The 20,227-nt window shown below is 51.3% G+C and overlaps 1 pseudogene; it reads right to left on the bottom strand.

The window, feature by feature from the left end:
* Positions 1–362: 362 nt before the first annotated feature.
* Positions 363–1,775, bottom strand: LOC146174464 (uncharacterized; annotated as a pseudogene).
* Positions 1,776–20,227: the final 18,452 nt, after the last annotated feature.

The following is a 20,227-nucleotide window of genomic DNA, read 5'->3' on the forward strand; positions in this document are numbered from 1 at the left end:
GACACGACTGAACGACTGAACTGAACTGAACTGAAGATTTCTTAGTCCTCTCAGATTCTAATCCCTAATCCTCATCACTTGTCTTACCTAAGGATTGAACGTTTTTTTTAACGACACTGGAATAACCCGTTCTGAGCTGTGGAGTGTTAAAAAGAGAAAATTGGCGACGATTGCGGTACTTCCTAATGCGAAATTTGAGGGCAGCTCGTCAGCTGTTTCAGCATTTCGATAGATTGAATGAAAGAATTCGAAGCTACGAGGGACAGGTAGGTAGGTAGCAACTTCAATGAGTCAAAAAAGAACCAAGTGAGGGGGGTAAAGGGAAGTGAGGGAGCAGGACGACGATGGGCCCTCAGGCCGCTCTAGATGGCCGGGCACTTTTGAGCTTCAGCAACCCCTCGGGCCCAGCTCACTGTCAGAAGCTGTACCTCCGGTAGCGAGCTGCGCAGAGCAGCCTCCTACCGCTCCTGATGTCTTGGCCCTTGCCACGGAGGCTTCGGTTTGTTTGGGCAGACCAGGAAGACGTGAGTAAAGTCGCCTCAGGTGCCAGGACACAAGTGGCAGTGAGGAGAGGTTTCGCCACGGTTTATAATAGAGAGAAGGAAAGGGGTCATGACTGTGGCCGTCTGAAGTCTGCGCCAGAAAACGTGGTCGCTTTTGGGAAGAGATTTATGCGGAGGAGGGTAGAGGAGGCGGGAATTTCTATAAAATACGGTGAGGTCGTGGTAGTTAAGAAGCCGATCTCTGGCACGGCGAGACGAAGGCACCAGGTCGCTTTCAGTCTGGTTGACGAGTGCTCGGGCTTGGGAGTGAGCGGCCGTGTTGCCTGGGTGTTCACTGTGCGCAGGGACCCAAAGGAGGGTGACGAGGTGATTCGGTGGAGGGGATGATGCTAGAATGCTTGCGGTCGGGGAGTGGATCTTGCGATGGGCATAATTACTAATTGCTGTTTTGGAGTCTGAGAAGATATACTCAGCAGAGGAGTGTGTGATTGCTAGGGCAATTGCTGCTTTTTCAGCTTGAAGGGAATCCTGCAAATTTGGAATGTACGCACTGACTATCATGTTGTGGAATCCATCCACGACGGCTAATGCCAAAGCTAGTGGGTTTGAATATTCGGATATTCGGCCGCATCTACGTAAACTGCCGGAGCGCCAGGAGGGTAGTGCTTGTGCAAAGCCTTGGCTCTAGCTTTCCGTCTCTCACGATTATGCTCCGGGTGGGTATTTTTGGGAAGAGGCGGAATGTAAAGATTGTTGCTAACAGCGGTGGGAGGATTGCGCATGGCCGAGGTATGACCGGGTAGGTTTATCCCAATTCGGCGCAGAAGAGTTTGGCCGGATTCGGTATGTGAGAGTCTGTGGTACTGACTACTGAGGTGAGCTTCAAACAGCTCTCCTAAGGTGTTGTGAACCCTTAGTTGAAGTAGTTTTTCAGGAGTTGATTTAGGGAGGAGGAGAGCGCTTTTGAAGGCTGTGCGGATATGTCTGCTGAGTTGCTCGGTCTCCGTGGGTGTGAGGTAGAGGTCTTCATAGGCAAAATTCTTGAATGAGGCGACGTGTGTCTGCTTCCCTCCTGCCGTGACGGCGATTGGCGATACGCTAAATTAGTGAGGCTGTATTCAAAATGGCAGCACGAATTAATTTTATGGTCTCAGCGGTGGAGCCGTTGTCAGAAATACTGAGACCTAAAATTTTGATTCTATTGACCCTGCAGATGGGGGTGTCGTTTAATGTGACTTGAATATTAGGGGGGTTCCGTTCTTTTAGGTCCATGACTATGAGCTCAGATTTAGCTGCCGAGCAGCTTAGACCAATGCTGCTTGCATGCGTAGCAACAGTGTCAGCGGCCAGCTGAAGTTTGGATTCTATTTCGCCATGGTTGCCGGTATTGACCCATATGGTGATGTCATCCGCATACAAAGAGTGGTAGATGGAAGGAATTTTGTCAAGATCCCTCGCTAACGGGATAAGAGTAATGTTAAAAAGAAATGGGGACAAAACTGCTCCCCGGGGCGTTCCCTTACTGCCTAGCGTGAAAGGGCAAGTTTTTACTGTGCTTAATTGTAGGCAGACGGATCGATTGCTGAGAAAGGCAGCAACATAGTCATGCGTGTGAGAGCCCACGTTTAGGTCGCTCAGTGATTGTAAAATGGAGGAATGGACAACATTATCAAAGGCCTTCGTGAGGTCCAATGCAAGGATAGCTCTGGTGATGTGAGGGAAAACGGGATTGAGAACATCCTCCTTAAGTTGTAACATGACGTCTTGAGTTGACAGACCCGAGCGGAAGCCAAGCATGGTGGCGGGGAAGAGCTGGTTTTGCTCCATGTATCAGTTAAGTCGATTTAGAATTACGTGCTTTCGATTTAGAATTACGACTTTACCTGTGCAGGAGGTGAGAGAGATTGGTCTCAGATTCTTAAGGTCTAAAGGTTTGTTAGGTTTTGGTATGAAAGTTACCTTGGCTGATTTCCATTCCGGGGGCAGCGTGCCCTTGTCCCAGTGTTAATTCATGTACCTAGTGAGAGAGGCTGATGATTTGGCGTCTAAATTTCGTAGCGCTTTGTTAGTTACTCCATCAAGACCTGGTGCGGACGTGGTGCGGAGCCTACCCAAGGCAGCCCATACCTCCGCCACTGTGATGGGAGCGTCCGAGTCTGAAATGGGGGTTCCTTTGTAAGCCGGTAATGGTTCCTGCTTTAGGTCGGGGTTAAGTATGTGGCTTTAAGAGCTGCTTCAACGTCTTGCCCCTGTTTCTCCGCGTCGGGCAGTAGTTTGGTGATTTGTTTATAATTTTCAGAACGTGAGGAACATGGGTTTAGCATATGGCGGAGGAGGAACCACGAGTTCTTCGTGTGTAGAGTGCCGTCTAATCGGTTACATAACTGATTCCACTGCTGTGACGAGAGCTCGGCCGCGTGTTCGGTATGAGCTGGAGCGTTTGCGCCATTTTCAATTTTAATTTGCGACTAAGTTTTTGCCTGAGCCATCGTTTCTCTAAATTCTGATAGCCTCCCAGAGGTGGAGTAGTCTGCTGTCAACTGGATCGCCAATATGTTCTGCCGGGGCCAATTTTTCGCTAAGTATACATCCCGTAGGAGCTGAGAAGCCCAGTCCATATAGTCATGAATTTCTTGTGCCGGGTTTTGGCCTCTAATTTTGCGGAACTTGTCCCAGTCTACAATAGGTTTAAGGTGAAACTGAGGCCGTAAACTAGCAGACGGCAGCGTAACTGTTAGGATGTAATTATCGCTGCCGAGGTAGATTCCCGTGTGAGTCCAGTTAGCCTGATGGACGTTCTTAGTAAAAGTATGGTCTGGGCTGGTATTTCTGCTGACACTGTTGCCAATGCGTGTGGCTAGTGTAAAGTCCGTGACTAGGGCGCACCTACTTTTCTGAATGTACTGAGATAGGCTGGTGCCCTTGCGTGTGTTCCTATATATCCCCAGTCTACGTGTGGCGCATTAAAATCACCCGTTACCACTATAGGAGTGGAGCCTGCTATTTGGATGGCCCTGTCAACTGCTTCAAATACAGCAGTAAGGTTATCTCTACTGACTACGAGGGACAACGGCAACGACGACGCGAATTCTAGGAACGGGCGGCAAAGAGCTTAATGTCGAAATGATGCCATTCGAGACATTTTTTGAAAAGCGTTTTTTTTTTTTACCGTGGTGGAACAAGGTGTATATACGCAGGCTACATCAAAATATGATGCTTTTCTGTGTGAGTGTGTGAATTCTCGGTTACTGCACATGCATTTCGGTGTGGGAGCTCGCATTATTCATCAGTTATCATTGCAGTGTGTACCATGCGTGGTAACTTGAGCTTTGAAGCGGACTTTTCGTAATTGGTTCATAGAAATAGAAATGTGCACAATCTGTCACACTTTCTGTGGACAACTAAATCATCTTTGCAGCGTGTTCCATGTGTGGTCACGTCTTTTACTTGAGCCGTGATGGTGGTAACAACTTTTATTGCCACAAAATGAAAGGAATTATTTGTTGCCTCCAGTCGGGAGCGACCTCTTGAGCTCGCATGACGAGGGCCAGTTGCATAGTTTTTCTTGGGCTGGCCAACAGCTTGTCCCATTCCTCCGCTGAGGGAGTTGGCAAGAGCACCTTTGGAGGAGGTGGTGGTGGTAATAACTTTATTAAAACAGAGGAGTTTGGGGCATGCATGCCCCTGGGCCCCCGCACGGCCCCAGTACACTCAAACGTTCATGTTCCTATGGTTCATGACATCGGCAGCCCAGTCTGTGGCGATCTTCTGCCGAACCGGGTCCTCAGAGTGCAGCAGGGTCTCCCAGTCCTCCCACGTTACGGTAAGGTGCTCTAGACCCCGCGGGGGACGATCCGCCGGGCATTGGAACAGGATGTGGACAAGGGTGGCCATGGGGTTGTTGCAAAGGGTGCAGGAAGGATTGGTGAGGGTGTGGTGGAAGCGAGACGCACTATAAGGGGACGGGAGGGTGCACGTTTGTAGTCGTCGCCAGAGCGTCTGGTGGTAGTTGTCTAGAGATGGGTGAGGTGGAGAATAGAGTAGTCGCTCGGCCCGATAGGCCTGCGTTAGCTCACTGAAGTAGTGCTTGCGGTCGCACGTGAATCCCGGATCGGAGGCCGCCGGCGCCCGGTTTAAAGAAAATCGGGCTAACGCATTGGCGGCCTCGTTACCGGGATTCCCGGAGTGCGCAGGCATCCATATCAGCTCCACATAGCGGGGTGGGTTAGCGGCGGGCGATCTCAGTACGCTGAATGCAGAAATGTGACCTCCACCACGCGCAAAATTTAGTAGCGCAGTTTTAGAGTCAGAAATTATGTAGCGTGCTTCCGTGTGTGCAAGCGCGTAGCCGATGGCTGCTTCCTCGGCTGCCTCCGAGGAGGTGACCGAGGGGGGGAAGTAGCAACAGGCTGCAGGACGGAATTTGTAACGGCCAATACCGCTCCCTCATTCGTGCATGCGGCGTCCACCCATACGGCATCCTTTTTGGAGTCGTAGTACTTGTGGAGCGCCGCTGCTCGGGCTCGGCGGCGTTCCTCGATATACTGGGGGTGCATGTTGCGAGGGAGAGGCTTGATGAGAAGGTCTTGGTGGAGGGGGCGAGGTATGGGAAGGAGGGTATACGGTCATTCACTGGGACACAAATGACTAAAGTCTCCAGCATATGGCGACCGATGGAGGTCTTGGTGAGACACAAGTATTGGGCTTGGCGATGGGCCTCCAAAGCTCCCCAATTGTGTTGTGGAGGCCAAGCTGTAGAAGGTGTTCTGTGGATGTAATAATTGGGAGATGTAGGGCCGTCTTGAACGCCATGCGCAACATGAAGTCCAAGGCGTCCGTTTCCTGCCTGTTGAGTCGGAGATAGGTGACTGTCTATAAGAAATGGCTGAGGAGGAAGGCGTGAATTAGACGACATAGGTCGGTCTCTTTCATGCCTCTGCGATGGCCCGAAACTCTTCGGATGAAGTGCGATATCGCGCCTGTCACCAGCTTTAGTTTCTTGAGAGTTAAGCTGTTTTTGCCATTGTTCTGGATGTGATGTCCCAGAACCCGGAGCGTATTCACCTCTGGGACGGGACGGCCATCGAATTCGATGACAATCGGTGTGGTGGGGCATCCGCGGGTCGTGGGTCAAAGCATAAGTAGCTAAGACTTCTCTGGGGAGCATGAGAGTCCGATGCTCTGGGCGTGTTCTTGTGTGAGGGATGCAGCGCTTTGCAAGGTACCCTCTATGTCGCCATCGATAACGTGTGTGGTCCATAGTGTGATGTCGTCCGCATAAAGGGTATGTCTAATATGAGGTATCGTGGACAGTTTCCGGGCAAGTGGAATGAGCGTGGCTTTGAATAGGAAAGGAGAGAGGACGGAACCCTGTGGATTACCGATGCTCCTGAGAAGGTGTAGGATTGGGAGGCAAGGGGACCGAAATGAACTTCAGCCATGCGGTCCGTTAAAAAAACCTGGATATAAGTGTACATCCGTACACCTATGTTCAGATGAGAGAGGGCAGTCATGATAGCCTGATGTTCGACGCGATAAAAAGCTTTCCAAAGATCCAAGGCCAGGACTGCCTATGTGTAGCCCGGGATAGCCGGGTCAAAGATGTCGTGAGTGAGCTGCAGCATGGCGTCCTGAGCGGAGAGATGGGGGTGGAATCCCACCATACTGTGCGGGTAAAGGTCGTTGTCCGCCATGTGAAGTGTCATTCTCGCAAGTGCCACGTGCTCGAAAAGTTTCCAGAGACACGAGGTGAGCGAGATTGGGCGCAGGCTTTCTAGTTTAAGAGGCTTGTTGGGTTTTGGTATAAATATTACCTTGGCGTGTCGCCAGGACTGGGGGAGGGTGCCCTCCGCTCCGCATTTGTTGAAATAGTCTGTAATCTGTGTGATTGATTTGTCATCAAGGTTGCTGAGTATAGAATTGGAGATTTCGTCCAGTCCCTGTGCTGAATTTGTGCGGAGCGTCAGGAGGGCCGCTCTTACCTCCGTTTCCGAAATATCAGCCTCTAATTCCGGGTTAGGTTTTCCTGAGTAGGGGGGCATGAAGTCGCATGTGCCAGGTGAGGTGTATATTCGCTGAAGTGCCAATGAGAGCATTCGGGTCGCTGTGGTGTGTGTGTACGAGGCCTGTGACATGGTGTTGTGTAGCGGATTTTGACTGTGTTGGATCTATGAGATGTCTCAGAAATTGCCAAGCTCGCTTGGTGGACAGTTTTTGCGGCGAGTCCATCGCAAACTTGCCTCCAATTAGAGCGGCAGACCTCCTCTGCGTGCTGTTGTATCTGCGTCTGCAGTGCGGTTAGTCGCTTTTTAAGCGTTCTGTTTAACTTGCATTTCCAACACTCGAGTAAGCTGTGGTATGCCTCCCAGAGGTGGGCTAGGTGGGAATCTAGAGTGGGGTGCCCTGTGTGGCTGTAATTAGCCGGATATTGTGTTGGACATCGGTCATAAGTGATTCTACCCACTCTTCGATGTCCGTGATAGTTGTGTTTGTGTCGTCCTTCCGCAATGCGCGGATGGCGTCCCAGTTCACCAGTTTGTGGGTGATGTGTGTGTGGCGGGATTGCATAAAGGGGAGCGAGATGTTAATGATGTAGTGATCACTTCCCAGTGTGTGTTGTCTTCTTGTCCAGGTGATGCCACCGAGGAAGCGACTGAGCGTTAGGTCCGGACTGGTGTCCATGCTGACCCTGGTGCCGATTCGCGTGGGTGTGTGGAAATTGTTGTGTTTTGTGAGGCGCAGCTCCTGGACTAAGGACCAGAGGCGTCGACCACGGCCCGTAGTATAACTGTACCCCCAGTCGGTGTGCTGGCAGTTGAAGTCCCCTCCAATGAGGAGAGGGTTCTTGCCAGCGAGTCGGTGGAGGTCCCGCAAGAGCATCTCCAGGGAAGACATTGGATGAGATGGGGGAGTGGTATATATTGGCAATGAAGATGGAGGGCACTGTGTGTGGGTGATGCATTATTTCCGTGATAACGCAGAGTGTCTCTGACGTAATAGAGTGTGTTTGGTGGGTTATTGAACGGTGAATAAGAGTGGACACCGTGGGTTTATCCGTGGTATCTGAGTGGAAGGGCATAAACCTAGACAGCGATGCTATAGTGGCCATATCCTGGAGAAGGATGATTAGGGGTGGCGGGGTGAGGATAGGAAGGAGTAATTGGAAAGGCGCACGCTTGCCCCGGAAGCCGCGGCAATTCAACTGGAGAATGGGTAAATTAAGTTGTTGCACCGCCATAGTGGAGATATTGGGAGCCAAGTGCGCTAGCAGTTGAAGAGGGTGGTGGTTGCGAGGGATGAAGAGAAGGTAGTTGGAGATTGATGTGCTTCAAGATAACGGTTTGTGTGTGCTCTAATGTTTGATTGTGGGTGTCTATGCTGGTCATTCTCATGTCGAGCATATGAACCAAACGTGAGAACATCGAGTCAATTTCGTTCTCGAGTTTGGTGAAGAGGGATTCGATTTTGGAATCTATCCGGGCTTCTAAAGCCTTTAGCTTTGATTCAAATTTTGCCTCAACATGCTAAAGAGCATCATGTGTGAAAGGTGGGGGTTTTGATGTACGTTTATTTTTGGGCTGTGGTTGCGTGGATGGGGATGTTGGAGAAAAGGCAGGAGGTATAGCTTGGGAAGGGAGGGTGGATGAGGAGGTTTGGTGTGGGGTCTGTATAAGGGAGAAAAGGCGGCTTACCTCTTCTCGCAGGGCCTGGAGCTCCTTGTCGCGTGAATCCTATTGATGTGGCTGGGGTGGCGGGGTTTGTTTAGGGATGACCTCAGCTTCTCGGTCGGCCCATGACATCTTTTTTTGGTCATTTGCGCGTTCTCCTTTGCGAAGCGACGTGGATCGAGTGGTGTTGAGTGCTATTTTCTGAGTAGCGTCTCCGGGCGGCTTGTCCTTACGAGAGAGGTATTGAGTTGCAGGGTTGGTTGTAGGTCTTCGCCCTTTAGCCTTGCATCTCCCCGTACCCGTCATGTGTGCTTCTCCGCATAAAATACATTCCGGAGTGCAGGAAGGGACAGTCTCCTTGGGATGTGGTTTCCCACACCTCGGGCAGTTGCTCGTACGTGGAAACGTGCACACATCTGTCCTGTAGCCTGGCTGTCCGTAGTTGATACAAGCGTCCATGTGGCCTCTGTAAGGGGTGCACTTGTGGAGTCCCCCGCCGTAAATAACTGTGCGAGGAACCGGTCCTTCTCTAAAAGTAATTAATATTGATCGAGTGGCACCCATGCGTCGAGCGTCCACTATTGTAGGACGGGGATTGCTGTTCACGAGATCCTCCAGTAGCTCCCTGGGGGTTTAATTCCAGTAAGCGTTCGAGATTACTCCTCTCAACGCACCGTCCGGGGGAGCGATGTAGGCTGCTACGGCGTAGTCGGTGTCGTGGTAATTAATTTCGGTGATCTGTACCAGCATAAGTGCATCGGTCTGATGTGGCGTGCTCATTGTACACGTGTTATTGGTGGGATGAAAGCGTAGCTGGGTGCGGGTGGGCTCCTCGAGTGACGCGGTGGCGTTCAAGATTGAGACGCGCAGCTGTCGTGGCGGTACTTTGGTGAGGTGAAGCCCTCCACGGGAGCTGAAAATCACCTTGTAATCTTCAATCGGTAGTGGCAGCTGCTGTCGTGACATTTGTGCGGCAGCGCGGGCGGCGCGCAGCTGCTCGGATGCCTGGACCTTGATAGTATTTGGGGTGGCAGATGATGCCGCTCCAGCGTCTGTGGTAGGCTTGTCTGCCTGATCGGTCTGCATAGCGGATATCTGGTGAATCTGCTGTTGCTCCTGGGTGCGGGCGGGAACGCTAAGAATGTGAGTCCAGTCCCACGGATTGAAGTCCCGAGGGTCAATAGCTTTGCCTGGCACTTGCACCTTCATGATGGCTTTGTGCTTGGAGGTCGCGTTCGGAGCAGGCCTAGCTCCCAGCGGAGCAAGGCCTAGCTCCCAGCGGAGCAAGGCCTAGCTCGGGCGACGCGGCGGCTGAAGGCGAAATGGGCCGTGGGGGCTCGAAAAGTGGTCAGATCGGACCGAAAATTGGTATGGGCTTGGCGCTCACCTTCACAGGGCTCTTGTTGGTGAAAAATAGGCCGCTGGTTCGGGCTACTGGCGAATTTCGCTTTCTTCGCACGGAGCCGACGTGAAGCGCATCCGCACTCCACGCCAGGCGGAACAGGAGATTGCTGCCGCATTCCCACAGTATATTGTCTTGAGTGGCCTGCGTCCCATCACCACAGTGCCGGCATGCAGGGTTGAATTCTCCGTTCGTAATTAACGATAATCGGTAGGGCCTAAGAATTGCCTTTGTTTGTAGATGTCTGAGTGTCGTGGCTTGCGCCCGGTCGAGGTAGGGGTGAGGGTGGTGTACGCGCATCTCAGCTCGCGATAAAAGTTCGTTATCTCAGCGTGTGTGCGCGGCGCCTCGACAGGCGCGTCCGTTCCCGATAGATCTCCCGTCTCCCGGTTGGTTAAGCCTCGGGCTAGACGGTCGACCCCTTCGTTTCCGGAGTTACCCGCGTGAGCCGGAACCCATACGAGATTGATGTTGTGATTGAGAGATCGGTTGCGCAGAATTCGCGCCGCGAGTGCGCTTACAGAATTTTTGGGGAAATTTTGAACGGCGCTTTTTGAGTCGCTTAGAATAGTTTTGGTGTGGGGATCCGCGATGGCCAGTGCGATAGCTACTTCCTCTGCCTCGCATATGGAGCTAGCATGAAATGTTATAGCGTTAATGAAGGTTGACTTTGGAGTGGCCATACATGCCACGTATGCTCCGTTTTTGATGTGCTCAGCTGCATCCACGTACACTGCTTGTGGATCGTCCTCGTACTGTTTCTCAAGGGTCTGTGCCCTTGTCTTCCTGCGGGCATCATGTCTACCTGGTAGCATGTTTTTGGCTATTGGTTTAACAACTAGTCTACTAGTTATGTCAGCCGATAAATGGGATGTTGCGCACACCTCCTCAGTGGGGTGGATGTGGAGCTTGTCGAGAATTACGCGTCCCGCAAGGCTGCGTGACAGGCGGGTCACTTGTGCTGTCTTATGGGCTTCAATTAGTTCAGATAGTGTGTTAAAAATTCCTAACTGCAGTAGTCGATCTGAGTTAGCGTATACTGGTAAGCTAAGGGCCGCTTTGTATGCTGTTCTAATTATGCTATTAAGTGCATGTTCGTCCCTACGACGCAGATGATAGTACGGGCAAGCGTACATGATTCTGCTTATCATAAATGCGTGAATGATCCTGCATAGGTCGGCTTCTCTGATACCCCTGCGATGTGGGGCAATGCGTCTCACTAGCCCAACTATCTGGTGCGCCGTGACGCGTAGCCGGCGTATAGCTTCTGTTCTGCGTGTTATTCTGAATCAACATTCCGAGAACTCAGATCGTGACTACCGGGGGTATCGACTGGTTTTCAATGTGTAACTGGATAGGTTCTCGAGAATCTGGTTCTGCCTGTGAAGCTTGTTTGTTCCTTATAACTAATAGTTCTGATTTAGCCGGTGAACAGGTAAGGCCATTTTCCTGCACATAGGACTGTACCATGTCGATAGCTCGTTGTAATATCTCCATCGGAGCCAGAATTAGTCCATATGGTGATGTCGTCGGCGTATATGGAATGATGTATATGTGGGATATCATCTAACAGACGCGATAAGGCGAACCTTATCGATTGAATATGGATATTTGTTTTGTTGCGATGTCCTTGATTCGTGTACCTTTCTACACTTCACATGCAGCACATGGGGCACTCGTGTTTGAGAGCACCCTTCTGTATCGTCCATGATGACTATAAAATCACCCACCAACCTAAAGACCGTGGCCACACCAAGCTCAGCGCATCTATCCCGCAGCTTTACAGAGGAAGATAGATATCGCTTAAGGTTGGTGCGACACACGAACCTAGACAAATCCCATTTCTTTATATTTGTGAAAGATTTCCTATTAATTATGGATTTACTGATGATTGCTCTTACACACGAGTGTCTCATGTTGTTACCATATACACTGACTGCCTCAACCATTAATGGTCTCTCATGGATGCCCGGTAAATGGCTACATTATATGCTTTGACTAGCGCGTATTTCAGCGCTCAACATCTGTTCTGGGCATGCGAGGGAGTGGGGGACAAGCCAGTTCTACCGATCGCCTCGGCACACTCTAAACTAGTAAAGAGAGCCATAGTAAAGTCTTACTTCACGAACGCCTTTGAGAAATCGTTAGCGTATCGAAAGGAAGATGCTTTTCTGAAGCAAGCGCATCGTCTTCAGAAAGCCGGACACATAGCGCATCTACTAATTGGTGTAGCGGAAAGCATGCTCAGAAATTCAAAGAATTGACCCAGTGCAAATGCATGTCAAAGGTATGTCGTACTTTACCTACACACTATTTCGCGCAACCGGAAAAAGACTGAGAACAGAGCGGTTATTGAAGTTCTCGGTTCGGCGCCTTGTATATTGCTGCATTTGGGCTAGAAGGTTAATTCAGAAACCAACAGAGTGCGCGATTACGTGACGAAACATCCCCGCGACTTGCATGCTGCGAGAAAGAGGTGTACTCTATTACCCTATGATGCGGCAAAATTTACGTCGACGCAACAAGCAGATATCTTAACAACAGGCTATCGGAATACAAAATAAGCTTGAAAGATGTAAACTCGGGGAAGGGGGAGGGGGCTAACTAAAGACTGCAGCCAGTGAAAGGACTGTGTACATGACTTTGAATAAACTGCAGTTATGCGCAAGGGTCGGGACACCACCTCAAGGAATATTGCCGCGAAACCTTCAAAACAGCATTTGTTGTTTTTTGGCGGCCGCCGGCATACAGGCTTATCACTCTGATTCTGGACCGCGTATCGGTTCCGTAATCTTTGTTTGTTAATGCTCGATGTCGCGAGTCACACCTTTATCAGTTTTGTTGTAGCACAAGATGCACCGAGATCTGTCCCGAAGGTTCCGGCCACTCGGGTGTCTTTCCACAATGTTCCAGCCCGTGCTGGTAGCTGTTTGCGACGTTATCTAGATTGTTCTGTGCAGCCTTTAAATTGAGCGTTGCCGAGTGTGACGAGCATTCTTTGTTCGACGATCGACGAGCACGTTTGTTTCTATCGCCGCCGCGGAGTCGCTTAGTTCTTTTACGGGCGCAAGTCAGTCCAAATAAAGTGTTTCTTTAGTGCAATCATCGACCCTTCATTTGTGTCGTCGGCCTCGTCACCACTACGTGACATCTGGTGGAGGTGCTGCATTTGATCCTTCAAGCGAAGACCCAAGCCGTGTTCCTGTCGCCCTGGAAGACCAGGCTACAGGTCACCGAGCCAGCCGCCGACTTTAAGGCCTACAACCCGAACACGGTCTACTGCCTGACCCCATTCGTTCTCGGAAGGCATCGACGCTGACAATGGCCCAGCCTACAGCACCGGCTGTTTTCGTCCAACCCCGTGAGCCCCCCTGCTTCCATGGACTACCGGATGAAGATGCGGGAGATTGGATGGACCTTTTCGACCGTGTGGCAGATTTCAACGGCTGGAACGACGCCGCGAAACATAGGCAAGTTTACTTTGTTCTGCAAGGACATGCCCGAGTTTGGTTCGAAAATCATGAAGCAACTATGAATGATTGGGAGACTTTCAAGGAAGCGTTTCTTACTGCCTTTTCAAGCGTCGTCCGAAAGGAAAGAGCCAAGGCCCTCCTTCAGTCAAGACTTCAACTTACTGAGGAGCCTGTCCTGGCATACGTTGAGGAGATGAAGCGCCTCTTTCGCCGCGCCGACCCTAACATGACCGATGGAGAGAGGGTCAAATTTTTAATGCGAGGCGTCAAAGAATCGCTTTTTGCAAGCCTTGACGAAATCCGCCAAAAACCGTGGCGGAATTTGAAACGAAGGCGTCTACTATCGAGAAGACATTGGCCACCCGGATGCGCCACTACGAGCGACCGCTTCAGCCGGACTGCTCAAACCACTACCCCAACGCATCCACAAGCGGAGAGAACCTTCTGGACCTCATCCGAGAGATCGTGCGAGAAGAGCTCCGCCGACTGATGCCATCATCGCAACAACCGCAGGTGGCGACGCTCGCGGACGTCATCCGTGAAGAAGTCGAGCAGGCGCTGGGCGTTCCTCAAGCGACGGCTGCGACTGTTCCAGCACACGAGGCAACAGCGATGAACTACGCTGGTGCATTACGTTTCCCTCCGCCCCAACGTGATAACTTTCCGAGCCCTCGCCGCAACCGTCCTGTTCCCGAAAGCCGCCCCTTGGCCCCCGCCCGCCAAGCCTACCAACGACCCCCAAACCCCAGGAAGTGCGACGCCTGGAGGACAGCAAACAACCGACCGCTCTGCTTCCATTGTGGTGAGGCAGGACACATCCTCCGTCACTGCCCGTACAGGCGGATCGGCCTCCGTGGTTTCGCTGTCGACGCCCCACGACCCCGTCCTGGCGAGCGACCACAGGAAATCAACGACTTCCTGCGCAGCGGAGAGCACTCGTCGCCAAGGCGTCTATCACGATCACCATCGCCGTACAATGCCCGATTTGCGTCGCCGGGCCGCAGTCACGTGCAAGGACGGTCTCCTAGCCCCCGTAGGGGAAACTAAAGGCAGCAACCTTTGGAGGTGAGGTTGCTCAACAGCGAAAAGACGAAGATCCTCCGCCGCCGACGACCACTAACGACGACGCAACCATTTCATCGCCGCTCCACACGACGATATCGACGACAACACGACCAGAGTGCAAGCAGACACCACCGCCCAGCGAAGTAACAACGGTATGCCCCGGCCATGACCTGAAGAAACGACGGAGCCGAGATCGGACACTAATGCCCACGTGCAATGCGAGGGCGCGAATAAGTGACCTTGAAGTTGATATCGACGGTCGCAGAATCACTGCCCTTGTAGACACCGGAGCTGACTATTCAGTCATCAGTGGACCGTTAGGCTCCCATCTCAGGAAAGTTACAACCGCTTGGGATGGCCCGCTGATTCGCACCGCAGGTGGCAACCTGATTACTCAATCGGGACGGTGTACTGCAAGAATAACTGTAAATGGGCGTACTTACCCCACCAGTTTCGTGGTCTTGCAGCAGTGCTCCCGCGACGTGATTTTAGGCATGGACTTCCTAAATGAAAATAGGGCTATCATCGACCTCCGATCCAAGGTCATCAAGCTCTTTGCAGACAAAGCCATACCTGCTACGACGACTTCGACGCAACACGTCGCTCTAAACGTCCTCGACGGAGAATTGACCGTGCCGCCCCGATCAAGCGTGGCCGTCAGTGTAGGTAGCACAGACATCGAAACCGCTGAAGGCATCGTCGAAGGAAATATCCAATTGCTCTTGGAACGAGGTATCGGCATCGCAAGAGGCATTGCGAAATTCCGGAGAGGACAAGCCCAGGTGCTGGTAACAAACTTCACCGAAGAATACCGGCATCTCAACAAGGGCACGACCATCGCTTTTCTCTACGAATTAGCAAACCTCAAAGACGTATTCGCCCTCCACGCCCAACCACTGGAAGACGCACTGGACCAATTCCGTCAGCCCACATTTGACATCAACCCAGTATTGACCCACAGCAGGAAAAACCAGATTCGCAGTCTTCTTCGAAACTACAGGGAGTGCTTCTCGTCATCATCAAAGGTACGACAAACACCACTGGCCAAGCACCGCATTATAACGGACGAACACGACCGACCTCTGCGCCAAAGCCCTTATCGTGTATCGCCTCGAGAACGGCAGGCCATTCGCAATCAAGTTCAGGAAATGCTGCGTGATGACGTAATCCAGCCATCGAACAGCCCCTGGGCGGCACCAGTCGTTTTGGTCAAGAAGAAAGACAGCACACTTCGCTTCTGCGTTGATTACCGCCGCTTGAATAGCATAACGAAGAAGGATGTCTACCCGCTTCCCCGCATCGACGACACTCTCGACCGGCTCTGCAATGCAAGGTACTTCTCATCGATGGACCTGAAGAGCGGATATTGGCAAATTGAGGTCGACGAAAGAGATCGCGAGAAGACCGCATTCATCACATTGGACGGCCTTTATGAGTTCAAGATGATGCCATTTGGCCTCTGCTCCGCACCAGCCATGTTTCAACGAGTAATGGGCACAGTCATGGCAGGTTTGAAGTGCAAATTTGTTTGGCATATTTGGACGACGTTGTTGTCGTCTCGTCAAACTTTGAAGACCACCTCAAACGACTACAGACAGTGTTGGAAGCCATCAAGTCATCGGGACTAACACTAAAAGCAGAGAAGTGTCACTTCGCCTACGAAGAACTCCGGTTCCTAGGTCACATAGTTAGCAAGGACGGTATTCGCCCAGACCCGGCGAAAACAGCTGCAATCGCACAATTCCCACCGCCTGCCGACAAGAAAGCTGTGCGCCGATTTCTTAGGCTGTGCGCTTATTATCGACGATTTGTCAGAAACTTTTCGCGGATCGCCGAACTGTTGACGCAGCTTACAAAGGCTGACGTAACTTTTAAATGGGAAGCGCCGCAAGGAGAAGCCATCGACAAACTCAAGCGCCGCCTGCAATGCCCTCCTGTACTTAGCCACTTTGATGAAAACGCCGAGACCGAAATTCACACCGACGCGAGCAGTGTGGGCCTAGGAGCCGTTCTCGTCCAGAAGAGTGCCGGACAGGAGAAAGTAATCGCCCACGCTAGCAGGTCACTCACAAAAGCCGAAGCCAATTACTCGACGACCGAGAAGGAGTGCCGTGCAATCATCTGGGCCACTTCTAAGTTTCGTCCATACCTATACGGCCGACCATTCAAGGTGGTAAGCGACCATCACGCGCTCTGCTGGCTGGCTAATTTGAAAGATCCCTCCGGCCGCTATGCCAGATGGAGCCTACGACTTCAAGAATTTGACATGACTGTAGTCTATAAGTCGGGCCGAAAGCATTCCGACGCAGACTGCTTATCCCGCGCTCCCGTCGATGCTCCCCCGAAGGACGATGACGACGACGCCTTTTAGGGACCGGTAAGCGCCAGTAGTTTCGCAGAACAACAGCGATCAGACCCTGAGCTGAAAGCGCTAGCCGATTACTTGGAAGGAAAGCCCGCTTCCCCTCCTGGTGTGTTCAGGCGACATTTATCATCCTTCACGTTAAGCAATGGCCTCCTCGTAAAGAACTTCGCACCCAACAATACCGCGCAGCTTCTCGTAGTGCCCAAAACCTCCGGCCAGAGATTCTGCAGGCGTTATACGATGAGCCCACAGCAAGCCACCTGGGATTTGCGCGCACGTTGCATCGAATCCAGGAGAAGTACTACTGGCCGCGACTGCCTGCCGAAGTTGCCCACTACGTGAAGACGTGTCGTGAGTGCCAACGACGCAAGACGCCGCCGATCAGACCAGCAGGACTACTAAACCCGATTCCGCCCCCAATCATGCCATTTCAACAAATTGGGATGGATTTCCTTGGCCCCTTTCCATCTTCGTCTCTGGGTAACAAGTGGATCATCGTGGCCACTGACTACCTAACCCGTTACGCCGAAGCAAAAGCACTGCCCAATGGTACCGCGGCAGAAGTCGCCAAATTTTTTGTCGAACAAATTCTCTTGCGACACGGCGCCCCACAAGTGCTCATCACGGACCGGGGAACGGCGTTTACGGCAGAGTTGACGCAAGCCATCCTGGAATACAGTCGCACAAGCCATCGACGAACAACTGCGTACCATCCCCAGACCAATGGCCTTACGGAGCGCCTGAACAAAACGATCGCGGACATGATCGCTATGTACGTCGACGCTGAACACAAGACCTGGGACGCCATCTTGCCGTACGTGATCTTCGCGTATAACACGGCAATCCAGGAGACGACCAGAGCGACCCCGTTCAAGCTTGTGTACGGTAGGGAGCCCACGACGACGCTCGACGCAATGCTACCGCACGTAACCAACGAGGACAACCTCGACGTCGTCGCCTACCTGCAGCGTGCAGAGGAAGTTCGACGACTCGCACGGCTGCGTATTAAAGACCAACAGCGCACCGACAGCCGACGATACAACTTACGACGACGCCACGCGGAGTACAATCCAGGGGACCAAGTGTGGGTTTGGACACCAATTCGCCGTCGTGGACTTAGTGAAAAGTTGTTGCGTCGATACTTTGGGCCGTACAAAATCATTCGCCACGTCGGACCACTGGACTATGAAGGCATTCCCGACGGAACTTCAGCATCACAAAAGCGACGCGCACGCCCAGAAATTGTACATGTTGTACGACTGAAGCCTTATTACGCACGTTAAACAATCTGTGGTGTTTAAACTTCGCAGTGTTTATGTTTAAGTTGCTTTGTTTTGAAACATCGAGGCGATGTTTTTTTAAGGGGGGAGTAATGTCGCGAAACCTTCAAAACAGTATTTGTTGTTTTTTGGCGTCCGCCGGCATACAGGCTTATCACACTGATTCTGGACCGCGTATTGGTTCCGTAATCTTTGTTTGTTAATGCTCAATGTCGCGAGTCACACCTTTATCAGTTTTGTTGTAGCACAAGATGCACCGAGATCTGTCTCGAAGGTTCCGGCCACTCGGGTGTCTTTCCACAATGTTCCAGCCCGTGCTGGTAGCTGTTTGCGACGTTACCTAGATTGTTCTGTGCAGCCTTTAAATTGAGTGTTGCCGAGTGTGACGAGCATTCTTTGTTCGACGATCGACGAGCACGTTTGTTTCTATCGCCGCCACCGAGTTGCTTAGTTCTTTTGCGGGCGCAAGTCAGCCCAAATAAAGTGTTTCCTTAGTGCAATCATCGACCCTTCATTTGTGTCGTCGGCCTCGTCACCACTACGTGACAATATAGCGGAGGCGCAGGTTATATATATGTTGCCCGAGATGTGTAACGGTGCCATCTGTACGCGTAAGTATGAAGTAAATGCTGTTTCTGAGCTCCCGGGAGCAAGATAACAATTGGAAATAATAGGCAGGAGTGACGGTATAATCATGCCACGGTTTCATCAGTTCGTTTTCTTTTCTCTTTCTTGGTCCCCTAGCGCTGGTATGCAACGGTTGTCTATGTATGCAAGTTGAAGGCAATGAAACTTATGATGTTACCGCCCGTGTTTGCGTTCGTCTCATTTGATTTGTTTGTGCTGCTAATGTGCTGCAGTCATCAGATTGACGACTTCCCCTGCTACTTCTACAGCAAATATCACATTCACCCTCTGCTTTCTCTCTTGCCTAATTCTTGGCTCCCGTAGAACTGAAATCGGCCACCAGCACATGCTGTTTCTTTGCGTAATGGATTGCAGATCCCACGTTTTCATGAAACATTTGTACCAACTGGTCAGTGTTACAACACTAATGCTCGAAGACCTGCATACCGTGATTTTGTACCAATTAAAAGCGTTATTTATGATGCTTGCGAGATTTTCAAGAATAATTTAGGCTCCTTTATGACAGCTGGTGCATACTTGTTTGCTGGAGCCACGACATGGTCGCGAAGTGGTTTCGGTGCTCGACAACTGCCGAACGGCGTGCGATTAAATCTTGGCTGCGGTGGCGGCTTTTCGATGGAGGCTAAAACCAAACCGCCCATGTCTCGTGGTAGTCAGTGAACGTTAGAGTCTCCGTGTAGTCGAAATATCTGGAGCCCTCCAATACAGTGTCTCTCATTTCCTGAGTAACGTTAGATGTTAAACCTCATAAACCAAACCAAATCTTATTTATAGGAACCCCAATACTTCGGTTCTGTCTGTTAAACTCCGGTAGCTGGGTACATTAACGCCCGTTAGAACAGTATATGGGTTATCGGACTTTCTAACCTCACTAATTCCTATATTATCGCTGTTATCCCCTCTAATCCACGAAGAGCTTCGCGAGTATAGTCCCAGTAGATGGTTTCAGCATAAAACGCTGCTAGCTACGATTTTCAATGTCGTCATGTACGGAACAAGATATTCTTAGCACCCTCATCAGATTCACAGGTCTGACCGCCACCGTGGTTGCTTGCTCCACAGCCGCTTGTGCTTGAGGGCTTGGAGGCTTGACAGAGGAAGATACTACGACCGCGATGGCTGCAAGTCCTAAGTTAGTGAGAGAGTGCGTTTTGGCAATGGTGACAGGTGATGACACCAGAGAGGTGAGTTACATCTCCTCGACACGCTGATTTTAATTCCACCCGGGATTCGGCACGTTAATCTTCGACGCACGACGGATGTTCTACAAACACACACTCACACGCGCGCGCGCACACACACACACACACACACACACACACACACACACACACACACACACACACACACACACACACACACACACACACACACACACACACACACACACACACACACAGACATATATATATATATATATATATATATATATATATATATATATATATATAGTAAGGAAGAAGATGATACAGCACCGACACTAACGACGATGACGACGCCGATCAGCTGGCGCGCGCACTGAGAGCTCGGACTGTCTCGTTCGGACGAGATTTTGCTTCTCTCTACGATCGTCTTGTGTCATCGGTCGCCGTCTCCAGTCCTTCGAATAACCCCCAATAAAGCCCTCTTCATTTGGTGTAACGTGCCGAGGTACGACCCTTAAACGATCACCGTGGAGCTCCGCAGCCGTACGATACCTATGGCGACAAACGAGGTAGGTCAACAGCCAGTGGCAGCCCCTTCGCAGTCCATCTCATGCTCCGGTACCATTCGGCAGCGAGATCCCGCAGTTTTCAGCGGGCAGGGCGACCAGGAAGTTGAAGA

Source organism: Amblyomma maculatum, chromosome 11 (genome assembly GCF_055883805.1).
Source record: "Amblyomma maculatum isolate TAMU_Amacu chromosome 11, ASM5588380v1, whole genome shotgun sequence".
NCBI lineage: Eukaryota > Metazoa > Arthropoda > Arachnida > Ixodida > Ixodidae > Amblyomma > Amblyomma maculatum.